The sequence below is a fragment of the Anolis sagrei genome, chromosome 2, assembly GCF_037176765.1.
Source record: "Anolis sagrei isolate rAnoSag1 chromosome 2, rAnoSag1.mat, whole genome shotgun sequence".
Lineage (NCBI taxonomy): Eukaryota > Metazoa > Chordata > Lepidosauria > Squamata > Dactyloidae > Anolis > Anolis sagrei.
This window is the reverse complement of record NC_090022.1, coordinates 280,946,152-280,964,435: the sequence shown is the minus strand read 5'-3', so window position 1 is coordinate 280,964,435 and position 18,284 is coordinate 280,946,152. Positions and strand designations below refer to the sequence as shown.

Genomic DNA, 18,284 nt, shown 5'->3' with positions numbered 1-18,284 from the left:
TCCTGATCAACAGAAAATACTGGAAGGGTTTGGTGGGAATTGATTTTCAGTTTTTGGACTTGTAGTTCATCTACATCCAGAGAGCACTGTGTACACAAACTATGATGGATCTGGAACAAACTTGGCACTGTGTTTTCTGATGATCTTTAGCGACCTCTCTGACACCCCCTTGAGACCCCCCAGGGGTCTTGACCCCCAGGTTGGGAAACGCTGTCATAAGCAATCATGATACTCAGCTAACCTATACAGAGAAATCAATATGAGACCTTTGGAACCATTTGCTGCTACATGATTTAACAGCAGTTCATCTTTGAGGATCAGATTTCAGAGGGCCAGCTTTACCGCCAGTAGGTGCTCCTTCAGGTGATTGATCTTGGAGGACTTACATGGTATGGCATGCCCTCAGCTATCTAAGGTCCTTTCTACACTGCCCTATAACCCAGGATCTCATTCCAGATTATCTGATTTAAACTAGATTATATGAGTCTCCACTGCCAGTTAATCTAGGATCAGATCCTGGGATATGGGGTCAGTGTGGAAGGGGCCTAAACAAGTCTAATCTTGATCAAGAAGTGCAGCTTGCTAAGGTCAGTATGCTTGCGTGCAGGAGCCAGGAATCCCAAGTTCAGTTTTGGCATCTCTAGCTCAAAAGTTGTAACAACATCACTATTTTCTCCACCAAGCTTACCTTAATACTTATTTGTTTGCATTTCTTGATCCTGTATTATGAGACTAATGAAATAAAGTGATTTTTGAACTCATTAATTCTGTTTCTGTTTTATGTGGCAGAAGGGAAATATTTGCCGAAAAAGGTTCAGGAAGGAATCAAAGCAACCCAAGGAATGGTGAGTACGTGCATTCAGGTGGCCTGTTGACTTATGGTGACCCCATGAATTTCATAGGGTTTTCTTAGGCAAGGAGTACTCAGAGGCGGTTTTGCCAGTTCCTTCCTCTGAAATATGGCCTACAGCAATTGGTATTTATTGGCTATCTCCCATCCAAGTACTAACCAGGACAGCTATGTATCATGAATTTTCAGGGGAACGTACAATTAACCTTGATTTAATTGAGTTAAACAATTTAAATAATAAAAAATGTGTGGAAACAGAGGTAAAGCATAGTAAACAACCTAAAAATGAATCAAATCAAAACATCAGTGACATTTTGGGAGTTGATCAGTTAGGTCTTAAAGGCTTTAATAATTGGCCATCCTTTAACATGGCACTGCAAGCCAATGATGGTGCCAATCAGGCCTCCAAGGGAAGGGCTTTCCATGGTTGGGCTGCCACAGCTGAGAAGGCCCCACTCTGTGTATAATGTCTATGGTGAAAGGCTGTTGTTGGATCTACGCTGCCATATAATGCAGTTTGAACATCATTATATGGTCAGTGTAGATCCAGCCAGAGAGTTTTCCCTCTTGCAGACTCCATTTTCAAGCAGTCAAATGAGGTGTGGTTTCAAAAGCTGCATTTTCCAGGAGTCTGCAAACATTTTCATAATGTTGTGAGCTGCTTTGGGTCTCAAACAAGATATAAAAGCAGGTTGTTGTTGGATTTTTCTTTGGTTACTGTTAATATTGATGCAGATCCTAGTGCAGCAAAGTATAATGTATGTATGTATGCTCATACAAGTATACATACAGTTTCAGTTTTGACTTACTACGTGGGACTTGACTTGTTAATTAGCTATTCTAAAATGGATAAGCTCAAGACTATGATACCAATTTCATAATCAGAGGCCACATTTACTTTTTTTTAAAATCATATCAGAAGCGACTTGAGAACATACTGCAAGTATGGTGTGAGAGAATTGGCTGTCTACAGAGAAGTTGCCCAGGGGATGCCCGGATGTGTTAACATAAATAATAATAATAATAATAATAAAAAAAAAACTTTATTTGTACCCTGCTACCATCTCCCCAAGGGACTTGGTGCGGCTTACATGAGGCCAAGCCCACAAATAATCAATACAAGACAGTTAAAATAAAACTCAAAAACAAAAAATACACAATAAGCAATAAACAATCACAGTAACATACAGCATTTAAAAACCTATGGCCGGGCCAAATGTAATAATAATTATTTAAAATACTGGGCATGAACAAGGTAGGGTAAACTAGGATAGGGTTTTTAAAGAAAGATGAGGGCATGCAGACAATCCTAAATCAATATTAAAGTGCATTTGAGGACATATTGCTAAGAGTTTTCCTTATTCTGGGAAGGCACACTGGAACAACCACGTTTTCAGGCTCCATCCTGCTGGGTTGCTCCTCTCATGTGCTCGCAAGCAAGAGTTGACAGACGAGAGCTCACCCTGTTGCATGGATTCGAACTGGCAACCTTCAGGTCAGCAACTCAACCTTCAGGTCAGCAGTCCAGCTGGCACAAGAGTTTAACCCATTGCACCACTGCAGCTCTATGCCACCTTTAGTGGTGTAGAGTCTAAGAATATGTGTCTCTATCTACATAATGTTGAAAATGTATAAGACCTTGGTCAGAAACTTCTTCTTTACTAATTTCTGCAGAAAACCCAGACCTTATTTTCTTTCTGGTTGTAAGGTGGATCAGGCCAGTTCGCAGCAGAATGCTCAGATTTCTCAGGATTCATCACCAAAGTCACATGTTTGTTAATGGGTTGAGAATTTTTTCCGATGGGAAAGAGCAGTGAAATAACTTCTTCATTTGAGGGGTATGTGAAAAATAAGTAAATCTACAGACTATCTAACCAAGCAACATAGGGCTTTGGCATACCATTAACCACAATTTTTCTTACAGTTTGAAAAGAATGCCAAGTATTTGCGTTTGGAGGCCCAAGGCATCTTTTCCAATAAAATTAGGCCAATCATGTATTCCCCTTCTTGTAGCTTTATAAGTTCTGAGCTGGAAAGAAATGTAGTAATGGTTTTCAAGCAATTCAAAGGTAGTGAACTAGTAGCATCATTACCTGCATTGCACACAGGCATCTATAAAGATACAAATCGAAGGAAGTGATAGCTCTGTTATTTCACCTCCAATATTCTGAATTTGTGTATCTTCCCAAAACTCAAACTAGCCAGTTTAGCACACTGTTCTTCCCTGGTTCATTCTTGGATCACTGGGTAATTGAAATATACACATAAACAGTCAATGCTGGGACACTAAGTGAGTTTGGAATTGCAGCATAAGGGAACATCATTTGTTTGAGCGGTCTTAATCAGAATCCACTCCCCCAAGTGCTTGTTTTTTGCGATGGAAGAAAAGTTGCTTCCAGCTTTCATTACAAATAGCATGCACAAAGGGTCTTCTTGAAACCATGACAGTGGTAAAGGCTCAAACTTCCTCTTATTATATCATGACCCCAGTCTTGGTGCTTTCTCAAGCTGATTATTTAACAAATAACAACATCAATTCTAGGCTAAACATGAGGCACATGTCACAGTTTTGTTGTCATCAAAGGCAACATAGAAAAACATAGCAAGAAACTCTAAGGCCCTTTAAAGACCAAAAAATGACTATGCTTTAGGGCTGCAATCTACTCCCTCTAAAAATGTCCACAAAACCTTACTGTGGCGCAGCTGGCTGGGAGTCAGTTGCATTAAGATCACTATTGACTGGAAGGTCATGAGTTCGAAGCCAGCCCAGGCCAGAGTGAGCATCTGACCATTCTGTCTAGCTTGCTGTCGAGCTTTGCAGCCCGAAAGACAGTTGCATCTGTCAAGTAGGAAATTTAGGTACCGCTTATGCAGGGAGGCTAATTTAACTAATCCACGACACCATAAATATCTCCAGCAAGCAAGCAAAAGAATGAGGAAGAACTCCATCAGTGTCACAAATGGACGGTGAAGTGACAGCTCCCCTGGTGGCTAGAATACCCTCATGAAAGATGGAAAGCTTAATAGCTTTTTTGTGTCTGTCTATATATGTTGTGTGTCTATGGCATTGAATGTTTGCTATGTATATGTACATTGTAATCTGCCCTGAGTCCCCTGCAGGGTGAGAAGGGTAGAATATAAATAATGTAAATAAATAAATACACCGAAAACCCCCAATCATTTTAAGAAACTACCATGAAAATTCTCGCAAAATTGGATGTCAAGAGGTAGGCTTGTTTATTCACAAAATGGCTATGGCCAGTCACCAGTTTGATAGAAGTATAACTGGTGAGGTTAAAGAAAAAGTAAGTTGCTCAAGATCAAAGGTGAGTCCTGAGTTACAAAAACAGAAAAATGCTATTTTGTATCCAGATTTTCTTTCCTAAAAGTTGATGGGAATCAGAAATAAATAACCTGGTCAAGGAACTGGCGACAAAATTAAGGTAAGGTCTAATCTACCAAATTCTTTGGATCTACAAGACACAAGAAATTACAGATTTCACACTATCTATCTACGGCAGTGTTTCTCAACCTTCCTAATACCAAGACCCCTTAGTACAGGTCCTCATGTTGTGGTGACCCCCAACCATAAAATTATTTTCATTGCTACTTCATATCTGTAGTTTTGCTACTGTTATGAATCGCAATGTAAATATCAGATATGCAGGATGTATTTTCATTCACTGGACCAAATTTGGCACGCAACTTGAATACTGATGAGGTGGGGTGGTGGTGGGATTGATTTTGTCATTTGGGAGTTGTAGTTGCTGGGATTTATAGTTCACCTACAATCAAAGAACATTCTGAACTCCACCAATGATGGAATTGCACCATCACGAGGTTGGGGGGTTGGGATTGATTTTATCATTTGGGAGTTGTAGTTGCTGGGATTTATAGTTCACCTACAATCAAAGAACATTCTGAACTCCACCAATGATGGAATTGCACCCACACGGTCTCTTCATTCATCTGGAGAGGACCTGCTCTCACTCCCGCCGCCCTTGCAGGCGCGATTGGTGGGGACGAGGGAGAGGGCCTTCTTGGTGCTGGCCCCCCGACTCTGGAAGTCACTTCCCAGGGACATCAGGCATGCGCTGACATGGGCAGTCTTTAAGAGAAGCCTGAAAACGTGGCTGTTCCAATGTACCTTCCCGGAATAAGGAAACAAAATGTCCTCAAATGCACTTTAACTATCCGTTTGGATTGCGCTCCCCTCACTTTTTAAAAACCCTCCTATTAGATATATCCTACCTGTTCATGACCAGCGTTATTTTTTAATTTTTAACTATTACATCTGGCCTGCCCATAGGTTTTAAATCCTTGTATGTTAATGTTTATATGTGATTTATTTAATTGTATTGTTGTTATTTTTTTGCTGTTGCTTTTTTGTTACTCATGTGTGTTGGGCTTGGCCTCATGTAAGCCGCCCCGAGTCCCTTGGGGAGATGGAGGTAGGGTATAAATAAGGTTGTTGTTGTTGTTGTTGTTATTATTATTATTATTATTATTATTATTATTAAGACTAGTGCCATTTCTATATAAGCGTGGGACACTCAAGCTTTCAAAGAAATTTCAAAATCAGCACATTGACACCCAAGCCCCCTGCAGATTTATTGGATTCATTCCAGGATGGTGCCATCTAATTTAATTTGATGTTGGAGCCACAAGTAATTTGTTTTCTTTTCTTGCAGAAGTTAAAGTGAAGGGGGAAAACCTGTGGGGTATGCTTCTAAGAACTATAAGGAATATGTGTTGCAATGTTTCCTTGTAGCCTACATAGTTATGCAAGTGCCCCAGCCACAGGGAAAAATGCAGCTCACTTAATGAAACCATTCTTTAGCTGATTGTTGCTGTGTGAATCCGACAACAGTCATACACAAAGCACATACAGATGGATGTTTCATAGAAGCTGCTTGGCACTGCAATTAAGCACCGTCAGTTCTGCTGACAGCAATTTGATTAACAGGCTGCAATGAAAATGCCAGCACACCTTTAAATAGTAGTGATGTGAAACAGGTTCTTGGTAACCCAAACCCCTGAAAAATACATTAGGATGATGTGAATGTTTCCAAAGAGCAGACCTAGGCAATCAATCCACTGCCGGGAAAACATCTAATATTAAACTAGTCAAGATAGCTGATTGTATGCCTTCTACTTCAAAAGGAAAGATTGACCTTTGAAACCAGGGGAAGCTGCTTTGGAATGAAGAACTGGCTCCCTCCCGCCTGTCTCTTTCTGAAGCTTTGAACCCATGTGGAAGTCAACTGAGGAGAATAACCTTTCCAAAGAATAATTTTTGCTTGGACTTTATGAATGTTTTAAAGCAAGCAGTTTATTCAAAGAGAACTGCAGCAAAGGAAGGGACTGATTTGAAGATCTTCCTTACTGCCACATGGGTTTTTCAAACAAAAACTATAAATAGTTAATGCTCAAATTCTGTCACAGACCACTAACTGGAAAACCTGAATACTAGACCTACCATTTAATCACATTAGTTAAATTCCACTGAGTCCTACACTTAAAATCCGGTAACTCACTGTGTTTATCATATTAGTTTTGGTTCAAGTGTAGTGTACAGCATTCTTTGTGTAATTTAAGTTTGGGGCCCAGCATTCGTTTTCAACGTTTCTGGAGGTGGTGGGGAAATGGATTCTTTGAAATGATCCGAATGTTTTGCCAAATCTGTAATGTGATGGCATTTATTACTCTCAGGTTCCTTCCTTTGGCACCATGTAGTGTTTGGACAGACTGAGTATTGTCGAAGGCTTTCATGGCTGGAATCACTGGGTTGTTGTAGGTTTTTCCGGGCTATATGGCCATGTTCTAGAGGCATTTTCTCCTGACGTTTCGCCTGCATCTATGGCAAGCATCCTCAGAGGTAGTGACATCTGTTGCAAGTAGGAAAACGGGTTTATATATCTGTGGATTGACCAGGGTGGGACAAAGGACTGAGTATGCTCAGAACGTCTCAGATCTCACCAATGTGATCTCGTATTAGTTTCAAAAAGAGGAGTTCTTTTTTTCAAACAATGAGCAAGAAGAGGGATGGTGGGAGGGGACAAATCTATGCAATGTGAAGGCAACTGCAGTGAAAGAATATGGGAAGAAAACAGAGACATTTAACAGTGTGATGAAGGTAGGGAAATCATCCGTTTCATTACAAAACGGAGAAAGACTGAGCTCTACTCTGCCAAATTCTTCTCTGCCTCAATGTGATGAAGTCACATTGGACCAGTACTGTGCTCATTTAGGCTGTAGTCTGCCTCACATTGAAATGGGTATGTTTGAACAACTGGGTCTGTACAACGTCCGAAATGATGTAATATCTATGGGAGGAAGCAGCTGAAAAGCCTTCTCTGCATGTGGGTCAGAATTTGGAAATGTTACTTGGAAATTGTTAGGTCCTACAAGCCCAGTATCCATGCTAGGAGCTGTAATCTAAAATATACTTCTAAGTTGCATCTTTTAACTACTCAGTCTTGGTCTGCCTGATCTAATAGTATCTACTTTCACTACCAATAGTCTCTTAAGAGGTCTTTCCCACAGTCCACTATGAAATTTCTTTCAGTTGGAGATGTTGAGGATTGAACAAGTACATTGCAGTATGAGGAGCTATATTCTGCCACTCTCTCCTATGTCCACAGAAATAATGGTGAGCTGCTTGCATGAAAGCAAGAGATGCATATAGTTCAACTTTCAAAGGCTTTGCCTACAGGTATAACACTCTTCATATGACTGTGAAAATATCCTATGACTCACTGTGCTAGTAAATTAATGCTTTGAATGGTGGCACACAATGACTGTGGGAAAGGTAATTATTATTTCTCATGTTTGCATTTCATCCTTCCTGTAAGGCTAGAGGAGCACATGTTGATTTTTCCTTCATTTTAGCTTCTCAATAACAGTGTTGAAGTCCACTAGGCTTCTAAGAGATGGTAAGTGGTCCAAGATCACCCAGTGAGCTCCATCTCCAAACAAGGATTTGAATATTGGTGTCCACAGTCCAAGTCCAACATGCTGTTGTTCACTACGCCACATTGGCTCCCGCTCTGAGTTGTTTTGACCCATCAAAACTACCCTACTCATCCAGTAGTACCAAAAATAGATTCCAAATGATGATGGGCACTTTTCAGAAAATTATTGCTTGACACACCATGAGGGCATCTTTTCAGGGTCAGTTCCTTTTTTGAGGGTAAAAAAACAACACTGGGCTTAAATAATATTTTGGTAATATCTAATTATTCACAAATACATAAGTCAAGTACACAGGAACAAAGTAATCAAAGACGCAGTGCCCAAGCAGAATCACTCCAGCACCCTAAGGCTCTAAACATCTACTACTAAATAGAAATTTCCTTCTAAAACTTTCCATGCCAGCTTCAAAACTCTGTCTCATGTTTTCCTCAGTTATAAATTGTTCCCACTCAGGTGTCCCAAGCTTGGAATAACCACCAACCTTCAAAACATTTTGTCATCAATAAGGATCTTACTGTTTACCATCCGGTTGTACACAATTATACACAAAGGGATGGGTGTGAAGTAAGTTTGCATAATTAAAAAAAATTATTCACAATTTGATCTTAAAGCCCAGGCTTGTTAACTGTTTCAATCAGACTGTGTTATTGTTTGTATTGTATTACACCAGAATCCATGCAGCCATTGAAAAGACCCTTCCCCTTGTTCCCACTAAGTAGACCGGAGAAGGTGATGGGAGAGAGAAGGCCCTCTCCAGAGGTAAGCAGAGTATTAACAGGCCCATACAGAATAATACAGGAGAATTCTATACAGATACCATAATGCAGTTTGAAGCTGACTTGTGGGTGTTCACAAAACGTATACCCCAAATGTGTAGTAGTATTTGTTGTTTATTCGTTCAGTCGCTTCCAACTCTTTGTGACCTCATGGACCAACCCACGTCAGAGCTCCCTGTCGGCCATCACCACCCCAGCTCCTTCAGAGTCAGGCCAGTCACTTCAAGGATACCATCCATCCCTTGGTTGGCCCCTCTTCCTTTTTCCTTCCATTTTCCCCAGTATCATTGCCTTCTCCAAGCTTTCCTGTCTTCTCATGATATGACCAAAGTACTTCATCTTTGCCTTTAATATCCTTCCCTCCAATGAGTCAGGCTTTATTCCTGAAGTATGGACTGGTTGGATCTTCTCACAGTCCAAGGCACTCTCAGAATTTTCCTCCAACACCACAGTTCAAAAGCATCTATCTTCCTTCACTCAGTCTTCCTTATGGTCCAGCTCTCACATCCATAGGTTATCATTGCTTTGATCTTCGTTGCCAGTGTGATGTCTCTACTCTTCACTATTTTATTGAGCTTGATTATTGCTCTCCTTCCAAGAAGTAAACGATTCAGCAACACACAGCCCTATATCCTAGAATATCAAGGCAGAAAACCCCACATTATGAGTGTGTACTCAGATAACCCAGTTCAAAGCAGATATTGTGGGATTTTCTGCCTTGATATTTCGGGATATAGGGCTGTGTGGAAGGGCCCTACTTGTGATACAGAGCTTTAAGAAAAGTCCCAGGAAAAGCAGTTATGGCAAAAAAATATGCTGCAGCTGATCCCTGTGCATCCCAGATCCAGCTGAAGTGCAGTAAAAGATCCCAAATGCCTCAGGGCATGGCTGGCAGGAGAGGCTAATCAATCCAAAGGAGGGACCTTTGATTGCCTGTGCTCCTACCTGTCACATTTTCTTTCTTTGTCACTCTATATGCCTCTGGTGCACATCTCACCTGGAAATGGCTGGGGTGGTGGGGGGGGGGGAGGGTAGGACATGACTCTGCAAAGTGGTTTACGGTCAAGTTTGTGCTCAATGTAATCACCTTCCTTCACCTCGTACTAGTTCTAGACCTGCTAATCAAATCACTCCCCCAGTTCTTTCAAAGCCACTTCCAAACTGGATTATGGTGTCTTGTGTAGACCCACCCAAAGTCCTTCAGATAATCTGGACACAAACCTAGATCCAAGATCTCTTGAAGCCTGTTCAGTATCTGTATCGACAAATGCTGAGCCACCCATAGATGCCATGTTCAATTCAACAGAAGATGGGTGGAATACAGATGTAATAACACAAGTAAATAATATTGGATGACTATAAACATATTCCCTTTATAAATCTGCATTAATATCATATCATGTTTCATGACAACCAGCCCTGCAGATCTGGAGAGCTACCAGTTGTATTGAGATATTATAGTCCCACTGGAACGATGTACTTCCATAATAAATACATGGACTTGGAAGTATTTCCTATTGATTCTAATGGCACTAGAACAACTGCCAATCCAAGTGTGCTTTGGATCAAAATCTTATGATTCAAATACTACCTGTGTCTGCAGTAATGATACCTTTCCTCTGTCCAGGTTTCGGATGCGGTGGCAAATAAGACAGGATTGCCTTGTGGTCGTCTGGTAATAAGGAGAGGAAATGCTAGCAATGTGCAATCCAACTCCCATAAAATGTTCCGCCCAGTTTTATAAATCCAGGAAGTTTGGCTACTTCAAGTAAGCTTTGGAGAAGCACCAGTGCTTTGAATGCCTAAAGTGAACCCAGAGTCCAGACTGTGGTGTGTGCAACTTGTTATAACTTGCTTTCTGTCACTTCCTGCGCTTTGACTTAAAAAAAAAAACACTTTGAAATCCATTTCTGACTTTACCACAAGGAAGGAAGTGAAGCCATTTATTGCTTCTCTATAGCAATTTCGACTGAACAAATAAGGTTGCCACCCAGCTTGTTTTTTAATTAACTGTGGTCTTTTGAGGTTAGAGCCTTTGATACTTTATCTCCCAACCATTTATTCGGATCCTTTTCCAAACCCTCTTTCAAAGTCTCATTGGAGTTTCAATATTCTTGCCTCTTTTTATTTAGTAAATAGCAATTTTATCAAGTTCCATATAACATATTTAAAATGATACACCGCAAATCGATCCTTTTTCTATCTATCTTCCCAGTTGCCAATATTCCTTTTAAGTGGAATAGGTGCAACTCCTTCTCAGTTGTTCTTCCTCTGACTAGTGACCATTGTGGTGGAATGAAAATCATATGTAGTTCACATCTTTGCCAATCCACACACTGTGTTGCTAGAGAAAAGATATGCCATACAGACAATCAGCAAATAATAAGATGTTTACTCTTTGTTATGCAGAGAAACAGTCATGTGAACAGTTGCATTCACTCACACAATGTCCTTTGAGAGAGATTCAAATGTTCCTTGAGTGTCCATATGATGAGTCTTCTTCATAGCAGCTCAGAAGCAGAAAATATACACTGACTTGTCTTGGCAAGCTCCTGCACAGAAAACCTAAACATGTAACTGTTGCCAGCTAGCATCCCAAGCGTTGCCCAACCAATCAGCTTCGTGCTTTGCATTTTTCAGTTAACACACTCACCAACTGATTTTTACATACTCCAACAACCATGACTGTTGCCCTTGTCTTTCTTACTGCAACTACATGGCATGGACTAAGGCAGTGGTTCTCAACCTGTGGGTTCCCAGGTGTTTTGGCCTACAACTCCCAGAAATCCCAACCAATTTATCATCTGTTAGGATAGGGGTCCACAAACTTTTTAAACAGAGGGCCAGATCACAATCCCTCAAACCGTTGGAGGGCCGGATTATAAATGGAATGAATTCCTTTGCACACTACACACATCTTATTTGTAGTGCAAAGCCCACTGAAAAACAATACAATAATTAAAATGAAGAACAATGTTAACAATTATAAACTTATTAGTATTTCAATGGGAAGTGTGGGCCTGCTTTTGGCTGACAAGATAGGATTGTTGCTGTTGTGTGCTTTCAAGTCGTTTCAGACTTAGGTTGACCCTGAGCAAGGGCCAGGTAAATGACCTTGGAGGGTCGTATCCGGCCCCCGGGCCTTAGTTTGAGGACGCCTGTGTTAGGATTTATGGGAGTTGAAGGCCAAAACGTCTGGGGACCCACAGGTTGACAATCACTGGACTAAGAAGTAGTGAGGTAGGGTCCCAAAACCTATTGGTCCTTTCATTAAATATTTGGTCAAATTGACCATTTATTTGCCATTGGTGTTTATTCCCCCAAAAATAGTCACCCCAAAGACTATTTTTGCCTGGAAGAGTTCTGAACCTGAATTGCTCAGTATGGGAATAATAATCTCAAAATACCTGGTGTGTGTTTATGACCAAGCATTGAGACAATGTGGGGAAGGGCGAGGGAAGTAGGGACTTAATTCAACTTTCATTTTCCATCCTACAAATGAATTTGCAACCAACAGAGATTTGCAGCTAGGTAGACTGCATTCTATTCAGGATCATAGAAAGTTGTACATGCAACCTGAAACTACATATTGCGTCCAACACATCAACATTACCATGTGTAACACAGACACTCACTGTGGACAATTGTGATGCTCCTCCAGGAGACATGCAAACAAAGCTGGAGGGGAGATGAAACAAACACAGAAGGAAGGAAGAGCTGCCATCTCACTATTGCTTATCTCTGCCTCTATGTTTTTTTAGACAAAGAGATTCTGGAAAGGTCTGACAATAATGGCCCCAGGGTTTAAGACGCTGCTATTACTTTGACAGTGATGCTTCTTCATGGTCCAGCACCGATTGGCTATGTGCCTACTTGAATCATAGAATTATAGAATCAAAGAGTTGGAAGAGACCTCATGGGCCATCCAGTCCAACCCCCTGCCAAGAAGCAGGAATATTGCATTCAAACCACCCCTGACAAATGGCCATCCAGCCTCTGCTTAAAAACTTCCAAAGCAGAGGCTGGATGGCCATTTGTCAGGGGTGGTTTGAATGCAATATTCCTGCTTCTTTGCAGGGGGTTGGACTGGATGGCCCATGAGGTCTCTTCCAACTCTTTGGGGCCACACAGCCCCAAAAACACACAACAACCCAATTCTTTCTCACTTTGCTCCTTGATACAGCATATAATAAAATAACAGCAATTGCAAAAGTACCAGAAAACAAATATTGTATCTTTACAAGTGATCTCTGGATATCTTTGTATCTCTGGATATCTTTTCACATCTATATTTTGTACTATAAGCAGATATTACAAAATACCATAAATCCAATTTACTAAAGATACTGATAGAACTGGAATAGATTTACACACATTTTTAAGATATGGTGTTGTCCTTTGAACTATAATTAGCATTAATTAGCAAATCCTTCTCAATGTATTGTTGAAGGCATCCATGGCTGGAATCACTGGGTTGTTGTGTGTTTTCTGGTCTGTATGGCCATGTTTCAGAAGCATTATCTCCTGATGTTTTGTCTGCATCTATGGCAGGCATCCTCAGAGGTTGTGGTGTCTCTGAGGATGCCTGCCATAGATGCAGGCGGAATGTCAGGAGATAATGCTTCTGGAACATGGCCACACAGCCCCAAAAACACACAACAACCCAATTCTTTCTCACTTTGCTCCTTGATACAGCATATAATAAAATAACAGCAATTACAAAAGTACCAGAAAACAAATACTGTATCTTTACAAGTGGGTTGCTCTGGCATTTACCACTACCGAGATAAAAATTGAAGGATACACACACATTACAATCTTCGCATTCACTGAGATCTTTTACTTGAATGTGAAACAGTAACTGATCCCCTCTCTTGGTTTCTTACCCCAACCCACATGTATGGTCCAACATTCAAAGCCTTTAAGCAGGATTCCTTTTCACATCTTCTTGCTTTCTGACACATTGCTAAACCATGCCGTGGCGAGTCTGCATTCTGGTGTTAGGGATGGAGACAGATATGAATGTCAGCAATGCCTGGAATTTTCAGACATTCCTATGCTAATTTTCCACCCACTCAGCTGAGCCACATTGTCCACCTGGGAGCCACTGGTATATACTACGCTGTGCTATGAGCATCAGCCCATTTCCTCTGCAAACACTGCGTATGGTAATGGTTTTAATAGTACAAGGTCAGACAAAAAAGAAAGAGCTGCTCTTGGTCTTTCTGTGTTGGGCAGGGCAAAGCCAAAGAGAAAAAAAAAGATATATGAAAAAGTGACATTGAAATCAATTGATCAAAGAAATAAATGGCCATAAGTGATGTCTGCATTGCTGATAATTTGGCTACTTCCATATTTCAGCTTCAAAATTCAGACCTCTTCCCTATGTCTCTTTTCATCAGAGTGCTCTGATGAAAAGGAGAAGCCATACAACAATAGAAATCTGGAGCAGGCCTTCTTAGGGCACATCTACACTGTAGAGGTAATGCTGTTTGGCACCACTTTAGCCTTCTCTGTCAAAATTGTGCCGATGCCTTACCAAACTACAATCCCCACAATTCCATAGCATTGGGCCATGGCAGTTTTTTTTTAAAAAAAATATTTTTTTATTAATCCGTTTGGAACATAAATACATGGAAAGTGGGGGAATATTCAGAGAGAAGATAGAAAAGTAGGAAATACAGTCAGTAAAAACCACTACCAAGAAAAGAGGGAAAAAACCAAAATACAAAAATACAAAAATAAAAAATAAAAATAAAATGACTTCCATTCCAATCTCAGGATCTTCTTATCTTTTATTTCATTATTATTTACCTCTTCTTTGTTTCTTTCTCTTTTCTATTCTTTTCATAGTCATAAAAAAGAACCCAGTCTGTCTTTTTTATAGATTTCCCGGTATTTTTCTTTAGCAAAAAAGTTAACTCGTCCATGTATCTTATTTCTTTGACCTTATCCACCCACTCATCCACCGTGCGGATTTGTTATTTTTCCCAAAATTTTGCAAAAATAATTCTAGCCGCTGTTGTAATAAATGTCAATAGCTTATCTTCGTTTTCATCCAATTGTAATTCCAAGTCAGTAAAGCCCAACAAATAATATTCTGGTTTTTTCTTAAACCTTTTTTTTGTGTTTCCTCGTGGATTAAAGACCAATATTTGGTTGTTTCCTTGCATGTCCACCACATATGATAGAATGTACCTACTTCTTCACCTCATTTCCAACACTTATCCGATGTATTTTTATACATATGGCTTAATTTTTTTGGAGTGATGTACCATCTGTGGAACATTTAAAACCAGTTCTCCTTCAGATCCATAGCATAAGTGTATTTTAACTTTTGTTCCACAGATGGGCCATGGCAGTTTAAGTGGTGTCAAACCACATTCGTTCTACAGCATACAGCATTGGTTCCCTAGTTCATAATTTTTAAGCTTTCAAATGCTTCTGCTTTTCCACTTCCATTAAGCCAGCGTATTATTTTGACCCACTTCCTACTTCATCTTGTCTTTCTTTAGTTTTACATCCCCATTGTATTTGTTAAAGTTGTTGCTTGTGCAGTTGTGCTGCCTTTTTTCCACCTCTCCTCTTTCATTTTAAGACACTGTGATATTCTTCTAGAACCTCTTTAATCAATCCCTACTTCTCCTAACAATATGTTTCACTGTTCCCTTTCAAATCTCACACATTTACATTTAATTCTCATTTTCCAATCTATTGCCTACTGAGGCAGTGGTTCTCAGCCTGTGGGTCCCCAGATGTTTTGGCTTACAACTCCCAGAAATCCCAGCCAGTTTACCAGCTGTTAGGACTGCTAGGAGTTGAAGGCCAAAATATCTGGGGACCCACAGGTTGAGAACCATTGCTTTAAGATATTTTGCATCTTGTATTGCTGCACTTCACGATGTACATTTTGCACACTGTTTTATCCTGTTTGCATCGTACTTTTAACTGTTGGATTTTACAGTGTTTTGTACAGATGTATGTTAGATGTTGCTTCTGTCAACTAATGCAAATGACCATCAGTTGGAGCATTAATAAATTGATTGATTGAGTGAAGATGTCAACTACCATTGTTCACGCCTTTTAATTAAAACAAACAAACAAATGTAAAAGACAGAGAAAGACAGAGAAAGAGAGGCATGTTTACTTGTTTGGAAATTAAGGTAGATGAGCTATTCTCAGATCAAGGTGATGTATAAGTTGCTTTATTATACAGCCCAGAAAACACACAACTCAGTGATTCTGGCCATGAAAGCCTTCAACAATACAGTTGCCTGATTCATTGCCAATTGGAAACTTTTCTCCATTTTCCGTTTTGATACTAGCTTCTTATCCTGAGTACAGGTTACAAATTAGGATCATCAAATGTTTTGGAGCAAGCTATAATTTTTCATTCTTTACATAATCAAAGGCTTTGTGATATTCTATAAAGCACAGGATAATTTTCTTCTGAAATTATCTAATGTAATGCATTAGCCAATATATGTTTTCAATATAATCCCTTGTGCCTCAGCTTGGACATCTGGCATTTCTCACTCAATGAACGCTAAAAAGTCTTTGGTGTAAAATTTTGTGCTTCACTTTACTTGCAGAGGAGATTAATGTAATAGCCCAGCGATTACTGCAATCCCTGGTGTCCTCTTTCATAGGGATTGGAATGTTTACCAACCATATCCTATTTGTGGGCCATTCATTTGTTGATAGATTTGTTGACAGATTTTGTGACAGACAGGATTCTGCCTCTGTTGCCCGAAGCAGCTATATTGCTATGTCATCTATTCCTGGAGCCCCCGGTTGTGCAGTGGGTTAAACCCCTGTGCCGGCAGGACTGAAGACCGACAGGTCGCAGGTTCGAATCCGGGGAGAGGCAGATGAGCTCCCTCTATCACCTCCAGCTCCTCATACGGGGACATGAGAGAAGCCTCCCACAAGGATGATAAAAACATCAAATCATCCAGGCGTCCCTTGGGCAATGTCCTTGCAGACGGTCAGTTCTCTCACACCAGAAGCGACTTGCAGTTTCTCAAGTCACTCCTGACACGACAAAAAAAAAATCTATTCCTGGTGATTGCCCACCTCTTCCTATGGCTTGAAGCAGAATATTTCTCCCAAGTGCTCTGAGAGCAGCTTCACTTCACTTTCTAAAATTGTAGGTTCATCTTCAAATGGTTCTTCTTTGAATGAATCTGTAATCTTTTAAAATATAATTCTTAAGTGTATTGTTTCAATCATATTTTTATTTCTTCTTTATTGTGCAGTGTTTTTCCTTGCTGATCAAATGCCATCCCCACACTTGGTTTAATCTTTCCCTCTGGTCTTGTGGAAGAGGTTCTTCCTTTGTTGTCAACTTCTATTTCTTTGCATTGATTGTTGCAGCAGTTATCTTTGTCTCTGCACACAAGTCACCAAATAATTGCATTCTGGGTTCTGACCATATTTCTCACCCTTTTTACTTTGGCTTCTCTTATGTCCTTAATTGCTTGAACAGTTTTATCTGTTGCTCAGTAAGGCTTTTCTTGCTTTATGGCTGAAGATAGTGCTTTTTGATGGTGCTTTTTTTTTTTGCATTATTCCCTTTAGTTCAGAGTTCTTCTGCCTCCTGGCAAATTAGATTTACTAGCACAATTGTATTTTTCATATTATCTTTAAATTCTAACAAAATGAAGTTCAACAGGGACAAATGCAAGACACTCCACTTAGGCAATAAAAATGAAATGCAAAGATACAGAATGGGGGACAATGCCTGGCTCGACAGCAAGACATGTGAAAAAGATCTTGGAGTCCTCATGGACAACAAGTTAAACATGAGCCAACAATGTCATGTGGCGGCAAAAAAAGTCAATGGGATTTTGGCTTGCATAAAGAGGAGTGTAGTGTCTAGATACAGGGAAGCCATGCTACCCTTCTATTCTGCCTTGATCAGACCACACCTGGAATCACACTGTGTCCAATTCTGGGCACCACAATTGGAGGGAGATGTTAACAAGCTGGAATGTGTCCAGAGTAGTCCTACGACCAACATAACCTGTAGCCTCACAGGAGTACACAATGCCATCACCATGGGAAGGTATGGCAAGTACTAACTACCCATTTTCAGGCCTTAAGTATCACAGAACTTAGCTTACTCGTTAACCACCGTTATTCAGTGCTGTACTTGTGCACATGCAATGCCATCGCAACAACTCAGCTACTCATTGTCTTCAACACCACAAACTTTTTTACCACATTACAATATTTTCCTGTATCTAACATAAATATTACTATGAGGGTTGAATGAAAAATAATGCCTCCACCTCTGTAACTCCTCAACAAATGGCAGTACTGGTATGCGGTCTGAGTCGCCTAAGGGCTGAGAAGAGCGGTATACAAATGAAGTAAATAAATAATGAAGTAAATAAATGCGGCAGGTACTGGCTTGTTCAGTAGACTCTCCTCTATAGTTCAATTTTAGCAGGAAGCCTTAGCATTCAGGAGCATCTATTGAATAAGCCAGTATCTGCTGCATACCAATACTGCCATCTGTTGAGGAGTTACGAAGGTGGAGGCATTACTTTTCATTCAACCCTCATATATCTCTCCCATTTTTTCTCAACACAAATATAACTGATTGCTTATACAGCAGCTAGATGGCAGTACTAGCTCTAAAACTTCCATTCAAATTTTGTTTTAATCTCTGGAGAGCA

General features: G+C 40.2%; 1 long non-coding RNA gene across 1 annotated transcript in view; it reads left to right on the top strand.

Annotated features, from left to right (window-relative positions):
- Window positions 1-315: 315 nt before the first annotated feature.
- Window positions 316-18,284, top strand: part of LOC132766406 (uncharacterized) — a 36,100-nt gene continuing 18,131 nt past the window's right edge. The window contains exons 1-2 of the long non-coding RNA XR_009630462.2: window positions 316-389; window positions 790-845. This is a non-coding gene — a long non-coding RNA (uncharacterized lncRNA). The remainder of the gene's footprint in view (window positions 390-789; window positions 846-18,284) is intronic.